A 9371-nucleotide genomic window follows, 5' to 3' on the forward strand; every position below is an offset into this window, starting at 1 on the left:
GACGCTCCACAATTCATTGCGGCAGCGATATTTAACGTGACGTGCCATGGAAGTAGAAGTAGAAGAAGTAGAAGAGTATGAATATGATTCAGAAGAGATGCACGTCATCATGTAAGTTACCGTTGCATATGAATAATTTACATTTCACGTCACACAGTGGTGAAACACACTGAAACATGCTGATGGAGCCGCTGAGGTTTTTGTAGTCCATCTTCGGAAAATTTGTGGTTTCACCAGGGCAGACCCACGTCAATAACATCTGTTGTCGCGTGATGGCGTAGTTTAGTAATAGTCGAGTCGGATTCTCTGAGCAGCGCTGTCGGCTTTTCCTAAGTCCCATCAATCCTCCTTTACACCTTTCCTTGATCTCATTTCGTTTTCCACTGAGGTCAAGGAATAGTAGATAGGAATAGTAGATAGGAAGAAAATTTCGACCGCCCCCCATATATGTTATCTCTATTTGGCATGAGAAAACCATCTCGGTTGGTGCATTGAAAGCAGTGTCACAGTAGTGAATGTCTCCTCAGACCACCACCTCACTCTCCCGATGGGGGCAGGTTGACGCATGCCCAATGGTCTGCACCTTGGCTGACGGTGGACCAGTTTGTGGTTGGATCTTCCATATGTGGATGTAGCGATGGTGCTGTAAACCTCTTTAACATTAGCATTGAGAATGTCCAGGTCACTTTCTCCTCTATAGTGGTGCAATCCACAAACTGAGTTAAGGTGGGTAGAGTCGTGTCCACTTTCACATGATTTAAGTCCCCCTAGATCACGTAGAAAGCCCTCAAGTTCAGAGTCTGGAGTCTCACAGTAACAGAGTGGATGATATTACTGCTGGAGGAGAAAATACAAACACAAGCAAGATGACATAATTCCCTGTGAATGTAGTACGGGCGAAGAAACATGGCTAACAGTTCGATGTCTGCTGCAGAAACGTTCCTTTACAGCAATACAACCAAGCAAACCACAGCTTTTCTCAACACTCAGATTTATTTGTGTCCTGCTGAGCCATCGAAGCGGTCAATAGTAGCAGTGGAATCTGTAGTATCCCCCTGTAGTCGTGTCGTGTGGAGAACACTAAAAAGAATTGTAAGAAATAAACAAAAGAGTCAAATACAGAATTAAAGAATACATAAATAATAAGATTAAATAATAGGAAATAAAGCACTTGGTTTGCACTTGCTCAAAATTTATGTGGGGTTATAGTCCCCCTGTTGATAAATTTGTGTGTCATCTGCATAACTATGGCAACATATTCCATTGTTTTCCATTATCTCAGCTTATGGGAGGCCAGGTGTGTACCTACCCATGGAGACAAAATAGTAGAGAGCAGGATTTAAAATGACTTTAGTGCCGTGCCAGAAAGACAAACTCAGATTTCCTGATGGACAAGTGATCTCAGAATCTCAGTGCTGCATTTCACACAGTTGACCACAGTGTGTGTTTATGTGAGACTGTCCTGCACCACCTATTCAAGCAGCGTATTACGACCTATGTGGTCGTTTTAAAGACTGCAGACCTCTGGAGGTCTTTATGTACACGGCCGCTAGAGGTCAGCGGTATACCTGGCAAGTCCATCAATTTTGGATTTGCTTATATTCTGTAAAGTAATCCTGCCATCTCAACCTAACCCCAACCTTTATAAGCTCATCAACCTTGCGTTGGTGAAGACAAATGCAGACAAACGATGCTCTGAGGCGAAAAACTATTTGGCGTACCTCCCGTCAACGGTAGAGGCGCTATTTTATAAAACGGTTGATTTGGTAATTTTCACCAGGGCTCATGCGGTGAAAGACCCGACTGGAAGACATCAAAGCAGTTGTTTCGTGCTAAGAAGTTGTCCACCCGATCGAAAGCAGCTTTCTCAATGATTTTTTCTCAAAAACGGGAGAGTGTGTAGTTCTTTTGAAAACATTTAGAGCAAATGAAGATAATCGATTTCATCTGGATTCTGGATGTTCCAAACATCAATAACAGACACACACACACACACACACACACACACACACGCCTGCACACAAGCAAGCATCCAAACAAACACATTGTTGGCTCCCATCCTAAAAGCTTTGTTCTGATAAAGCGAGTGGGCGCTGGATCAGAGTGAAACAAACAACAGAGAATTGTGAGAAGGTTCAGTGTGTCCTACACTGCATTAGTGTTAAAAAGGAAAAACATCTGCATTTTTTTTTCCTTTTTCTCTCACATTCACCCTTGTGTCCCCCCCCCCCCTGTAATCAACATCTGTGTGTTTTTGTCTGTTGATACCAAAGCGATCTCATGTCCCCGTCGTCCTCCTGCTCCTCCCCTCTCTCCCTTCGTCCCGGTCACCGTCAATTTTTAAAGAGCTCAATTAGTGAGCTACCTGATACCGGTCAAGGGGCATGCCCACGTGTGACCATGCATCTGTGTCAAAGTTTGTGTCTCTGAGGTATTGTCGTTCTGGTTGAAATATCTCTGCTGTCATACTGACACACTTTAAAAAAAACTAAACCTTTCCAACTACTATTATATTGTACTACTCGCCTATCAGTTGATAGCATTTGTGAGTGGCCCGACTCAAGGACACATTGTCAGGACAAGCGCTCCGGAATGAAATGAAGGCTCTTTGGCAGAGTTTGGGGAACCGAAGCAGCTTTCACGAGACACTCTGACAGAGACCATGTTTTGCGGGAAGGTTTTATGTGTGAGTGAGCTAAGAATAATAGCCAAGAAGTTGGAACCTCATTCAGAAGGAGGATTTGTGAAGGGGCCTTGTTGCTGCCGCGGAGCTGCTGGCACCAGACATAGTGTCAGTTTGTGTCGAAGATAGAGCAGATTAATGATACGGAACAAAATAAAACACTGCAACACTGTTTCTCTCTGGCCTGTGATAAAACAACATACATAATTGGACATTTGACTGCGGGGGATAGGCAACTTCTATGTTTGCAAGCCATGCATGGCATCGTTTTACTAATTTACTACGACCCCCTTAGGACATTATAGCATTTGAAATGGCCCTTGACAGGAGAAAGGTCCCAGACCACTGGTGTCATCCTTTTAGTTTGTGTGTGATATCTGAGCGGGACAATGGTCACAGTCTGTTCCTCCTCCATGTTGTTTGACTCTGTCCACAAAGCCTCGTTGACAGTAGCCCACATGCTGTATCTGCTTAGTGTGGATCAGCATCATATTACACAGTCTAGACTTGTGTGTGACCCTGCAGTCACTAGTATTGAAAGAATCGTACAGCAGCGCATTCTACAGTGGGATTCTGTGTGTGTGTGTGTGTGTGTGTACTGTTGTTGTCGTCATCTGATTAGAAAACCAAACTGTCAGTGCCCAGGGTCAGATCTGTCCCCCGCACCCAGTTCAATAACCACAGGACGTGGCTGTAGTGTGTGTGTGTGTGTGTGTGTGTGTGTGGGGGTGGGGGGGTGGGGGGTTGTGTGTGTGTTGGGGTCAAAGACAGAGTTAATTAACGCAGGGCCCCCTGTGGCCCACACTGCGATGCGGCCAGTTATTGTTTAGCAATATGAATACTTCCTACTCCACCACTCTGTAGTGTTCATATTCCAGTGTGACATCACTGTAAAGCTACAGAGTTTTCTCTCGTATTTCACTTTGCTGCGTGCTAACAGATATTTATAATTTAATGATATGCACGAAAGATAGGCCAATAGGTGATACATAAATTATGTTTTTTTTTTTACATACAGGTAGCTTAGTTGAAGGCATAAATATTAATATGCCTTAGTATGAGTAGGACTACTGTTATAATTCAATGTTCAAGTTTGTGGCCCTTTGCCGTCTTTATTTTGATTGTCTCATGATTTCGGTGGGTCAGAACTTGATTTTATCTTTGGGACTTGAGTGTCAACTGAGCTTTTAACTGCATCTCTGAGTGTTCGTCAGCGGACAGAGAGTTCTCCTTCGTCATGGATACGCGTGTGTCTCAGTATTCGTTATGTGATGAAGATATAGAGCTTTGGTCACGTGACACGTACGCGGGGATGAAGGTTCCTCGGTGGCTTGAGTGTCGGTTTGGCTCAGGTCCTGTTGTCATAGTTTCTGCCAAAAAATCATAATGCTACTCAATCGCAGAATTTACATGGAGTGTGTGTGTTTGTGTGTGTGTTTGTGAGGGGGGGGGGGCTTGAGTACACTTTTAATTGTTGTTTGTCTGTAGCAGGTCTGAGCAGAGGTCAACTGACTGGAGTCCATCTGAGCACGATTTGACGTTGTCTTTGCTTTTGTTTGTGAAGTGTGTGTGTGTGTGTGTGTGTGTGTGTGTGTTTGAGTGAGCGAATGTCTTGGCGCACATCTCAAGGGAGGGGGCATATGTTTTTAATGATATGCGAGGGTCATTTGCATGTCATAGCTTGCGGCGGTGGGTGGGTGTGTGGGTGGGTGGTGGGGGCTTAGGGTTATTGATTTGTTTGGGGGTGTGGCTGGACAGAGAGGGGAGCTGAAAATGCTTGGCCACTATCTGGATGTCAAGCCTACACACACACACACACACACACACACACACACACACACTGCAAAGTGCACAAATAGATACATAAAAAATTAATTCTGTGTCTCACCAGGCCTCAGGTCAGTGTAGACGCCGCAGCAGGGGGGGGGTCGTCTTAAACATGCCCCGAAGGCCCCTAATCCTCCTGCGTCCAACCCCCTTCCTCCTGTCGACCTTTTTTTATCTGCCTCCCTGGACTTTCCTTCTTTTCTCTTCCCCTTTCTTCTACTTTGTAACCCCTTTATTTCTTGAAAGTCAAATTTGGATCTTAAGTAATTCCAATATATTTAATATGAACAATTCCAAGGTTCTCTCCGTTTACTTGAGCTGTTCTTGTAGGAGCAATGACACAGTGACATTATTTAGTACCATCGACAGTAGTGAACTAGCTGTAGGAGCACTCGCACGAGAATGGAACGCAAAAATTGAAAGAATACACCCGTAATATTTTACAGTACATCTTTGTGTATTTATGTGTATTCATTTAGAATTTTGTTCTTTTTCTTAGTTTTGTTTTTGGCAATCATTTTTCATTACTTGATAAAACCGCCATAGTACAGTCAGAGCCGAACTGTGTAAGTGGTTCATATCAGCCTCTGGGCCACTGTGAGGTCCTGACTGGAGCTATTTATTGATTGACAGCTCCATGCCCCATCCTCTTGAAGGTCCTGTCCTCACCGTCGGGTTGCCAGGTTTGCACTCTGGACAAAAACCCGTATAATACCTGACTTCATATCTAACGATGCAACTTCGACCTCCTCTGACTCTGGGTGAGCCAGCAAATTGAATTATACACTGACATGCAGAACTGTTCCTTGCATATGATACACACACACACACACACACACACACACACACACACACACACACACACACACACACATTCTGTCTGACCTTTCTTCCAGCCGCGTCTCGTCCATGAGAAAACTCAAATAGCCTCCAGCTGAGGGGAGCTTCCTTTTTCTGCACTACATGCATGATCAACTGTGTGTTTGCATGTGTGTGGGTGGGTGTGTGTGTGTGTGTGTGTGTGTGTGTGTGTGTGAGAATTTAGTGTGTGCATGCATACTCTGCATTCATATGCATGGACGGCGCCCCGTCTTCCCTGTGACCCGTGTGTGCTTCGCATGTGAATGTGTTCATGCTTGACCGACGTGTGTTCAACCTCTACTGGGTTAAATGTACATGTGAGGAGACCGAGGGAAGAAGAATTCATATTTCTATTTCACTGTTAGTCTTCATTGTAAGACAGAAGACCAAAGACCGTATAAAGACACTCTAAGCACTTCTACCACGTCATGAAACAGAGAACAGCTGCTTGTTAAGTGTGTTTGACTTTTTAGGGACGATGCGGACTAGGGAGTAAAATCTTCTAGCGATATATCAGCTGATATATATACACGTTTAAAAAATATTGGCAATGATTCCTAAGATGTTGTTATCCAACCTTTATGTCAAAGAAATGTAATTGAGGCTTGATATTGTACAGTTTAACCATAAACTGTCTAATATGTCTGTGAAAGGCTCATATTGACCGATTTTCATCGGCCGACCGATTCATCCGTCAGGTTTTGGAATTAACATAATTTCTGAAATTATCACTGATTCATTTTTTGTTGATTGACTCACTAAATAAACATCCTTCTGCACCTAAATCCCATACCTTACAGATAGATTTTAGATGTGGCTGACTTTCTGGGGAGAAAAAAACCCCGGCTACAAAGGCGAAGTAGTGGGAGTCACTCCAGTGACCTGCCTGGACCCGGGGCTGTCGAATGGCACCACCCAAATCATCCTGGTCAACATCAATGGAGACCACATGGAGAACATTAACCTGACACAACAGCTCGGAGACGGAGAATTGGTTGAAGTAATGTAATGATGGAGCTCCTTTTGACGCATTTCCATGAACTTTTTTGGGCCTTGTAGCCTTAAGACCGTGGCTATAATTTTGATTTCTCTCTGTCATCGTGTCGCCACAGTAGCTGCGATTGTTTCACCAAACGGGGGGGGGGAACCTTTTCACTGGACTGGCTGTGATCCAGGGCTTATTGTGTACTTGTGTTTCGTACATTTCATTACAAAAAAAACATCTTTGGTTGTTGTGTGTCATTTTGGTTAAGGAAGTTTTACTCCTGGTTCTTGTCTGCTCTACCACGGGGAGCAAAAAGAACACATCCTGGTCCTCCGCGTCCTCTGGGATCATCCAGGACCGTCTCTGTGATCTCACACATTCACGAGATTAAGATCATAAGGAGGTCTTTCCACAGTATTGGACTTGGCATGTGCGTGTGTGGGACAGTTGTGCGTTGCTTGCAGTGTGTGCGCGTGATTGTGTTTGACAGCAGTGGAGCTGGCTGGCGTGTGTGTGTGTGTGTGTGTGTGTGTGTGTGTGTGTGTGTGTGAGTTTCATTAATAATGTATGAGGTGGGAGGGGTTGAAGAAGAGGGGGTGGTGACAGATGGAGAATCAGTGTGTGTGTGTGTGTGTGTGAGAGAGACAGAGAGACAGAGAGAGAGAGAGAGCGGTGTGAGAGCAGCGAGAGGACACAGGGAGAGAGAGAAAGGGATCGAGAGAGAGAGAGTGAGTGTGTGTGAGGAGGAGGAAGAAGAGAGATTGAAAGAGACGGGACGGAGTCTGGTGCTCCTCTACACTCTGACAGTGGTGGATTTGACTGACAGTTGCTCAGTCTTTGCGTTTTGTTTTTCCCCTCACTGCTCCGGACGCTGAAGGATTGATGGAGATACAACAGAGTCTACACCTGGAGCCAAGAGCTGCACTGACAGAGGTACTGACACACCGTTAGTCTGTGAGCGTTGACGGCATGCGCCCGTGTGTGTGTGTGTGTGTGTGTGTGTGTGTGTGTGCGAGAGAGAATGAACCAGCAGACTTCTCACTTTTTCAAGCCAAAGTAAATGACTCACAGTAAACAGCAGTTTTATATGTGGCAGTGAGATCCGGCAGCTGTGATTTTTACGGAGTTTGAGGAATGATGACTGAGCCTCTTTGTTGAGGTCTGTGGTCAGGTTCCACGGGGCAGCAGTGTCCAGTACTGTCCCCATGGATCAAACACAATACTACAGTGTACTGTACTTCGCCGTGGGTTCAAAAGCCTTTGTCCTTTTCGCTGTCACTGCTTTCACCTGCTCTGCAATAACTGGAAACCGAGAGCGTGCATATCAAAATATGTCAAAACACTGTAATACTGCATTTTCAATGCACACACACACACACACACACACACACACAGATTAGTCTGTCTGGAGAAATGTCTTTTATGTCTTGTCTGCATGTTCGCTCATTGGCCACAGATCCTTTGCCTGCTGCTTCCTGCTCTTTCCGTCTTCTTTCCCTTGCGCCTTTACGTAAATCCTGCTGGCGGACGAACAGACGAGCGAGCGAGCGAACGGACCAGTAAGCGATGTTAAGATTTTCGGGAGGCTCTCGACGATAGCTGGACGATGGATGGCCCCGCTCTGATTGGCAGCTTGTCCCCAACATCAAGGAACTGGACTGTACTGACAGAGAGGGAGCATGTAGGGTTGGATGGTTGAGTTCAAGCAGGTGGTGCAGACCCAGAAGTCGCTCCGCGGGGAAGCATTAGTGACTTGAGTTTCGATTCAGGCGGCCATGTGTCGTCGGTGGAGAGCGATGAGCAGCCGAGGGACATGTGCCCTTTAAGGCTCATCGAACAGATTTACTGAAAGACGTGAATATTCTCGCTGCATGCTGTTCAACGCATAACTCAACGGGCTTTAACGTTCAGATTTTAAACTGGACAAACCTGCAAGTCATTCTGCATCTGTATCGTCTTGGGCTGCAAGCAACGGTGATTTTCATCATCGCGTAATCGATTAGTTGTTTGGTCCATAAATTGTCATTAAATGCTGAGAAATGTTTTTCCCAAAACCACCGGGATGACGTTTTGTTTTGTTCACACACCAAAGCTATTTAGTTTACTGTCACAGAGGAGCAAAGAAACCAGAAAATATTCACATTTAAAAAGAATTTTGACCTTTTTTTTAATCAAAATTTCGATTATCAAAATAGTTGGCGTTTCATTCAGTAGTCGATTACTAATCGATTCATCGATTTACTGTTGCAGCTCTAATATCTTCAGATGTATGACAACTGTCAAATCGGCCATGGTACAGGATTTATGTGTCTCCATAACTCTGTCATGGGTGGAATCTAGTCCTGGCTCCATTTAATCTCTGGAAACACACACTATATAAAGTTACAAGCTGTAATCTCGCTTTGCAAAATCATATCTCATCTTCTACCTTGAATTTGACATGATATATTTTTTTAGCGCGCAACCGAAATAGTATCAACTTCGACCAACTTATTTCAACATTATGCCTTAAATCAAGTAGAATCTAGTTTGCCATCAAGAGTTGGATACACTTCACCGCCTGAACATTTTCCTTCCATAAAGCATTTATTTTTCCCGAGCGCCAGCGTCTTCGTTCAATTGTTCACCAAGAGGAGAGAGTTTTTCAGAGTGCTTTGCCTTTTCTGCAGGTTTGAAAATTTCACTAATGTGCTAGTGTTGTCAATGGAATTGGCGGCTCATCCTGCAGTGTATGAATGTGATAAAGAAATTAAAAAACGCCATATAACAGTGCCGTATGAATGTGTGTGAATGGGTCAATTGTGCTGTAAAGCACTTTGAATTGTCAATATGACTAGAACAGATCCACATAAATACAGTCCATTTACCATAAGCAAGCAAGGGAGTGAAGTTAGTCCGTCAAACAATACATGTGATCATATGTCAAGATACTATCGTCATAGAAACAAAACCCAGGCACACTCCTGTTTGGATGGAATGAAGCACTCTGCCCGGCCGGTGCTTTTCTGCCACGGA

The 9371-nt window shown here is 44.5% G+C and overlaps 1 protein-coding gene across 26 annotated transcripts in view; it reads left to right on the plus strand.

Annotated features, from left to right (window-relative positions):
• The window catches only part of nfasca (neurofascin homolog (chicken) a), a 112096-nt gene that overhangs the window by 28292 nt on the left and 74433 nt on the right, over positions 1–9371 (plus strand). For 11 of the 26 annotated variants that reach the window (XR_004793428.2, XM_035630952.2, XM_035630961.2 and 8 more), the window contains exon 1: positions 7008–7289. The exons of 2 other annotated variants lie outside the window; for them this stretch is intronic. The gene's annotated coding sequence lies outside the window, so the exon portion shown is untranslated. Of the gene's footprint in view, positions 1–7006; positions 7290–9371 lie in introns of those variants that run through there. 13 more of the 26 variants (XM_035630946.2, XM_047332599.1, XM_035630945.2 and 10 more) reach the window with 3 other exon arrangements.

The sequence above is a fragment of the Scophthalmus maximus genome, chromosome 6 (genome assembly GCF_022379125.1).
Source record: "Scophthalmus maximus strain ysfricsl-2021 chromosome 6, ASM2237912v1, whole genome shotgun sequence".
NCBI classification, from domain to species: Eukaryota; Metazoa; Chordata; class Actinopteri; order Pleuronectiformes; family Scophthalmidae; genus Scophthalmus; species Scophthalmus maximus.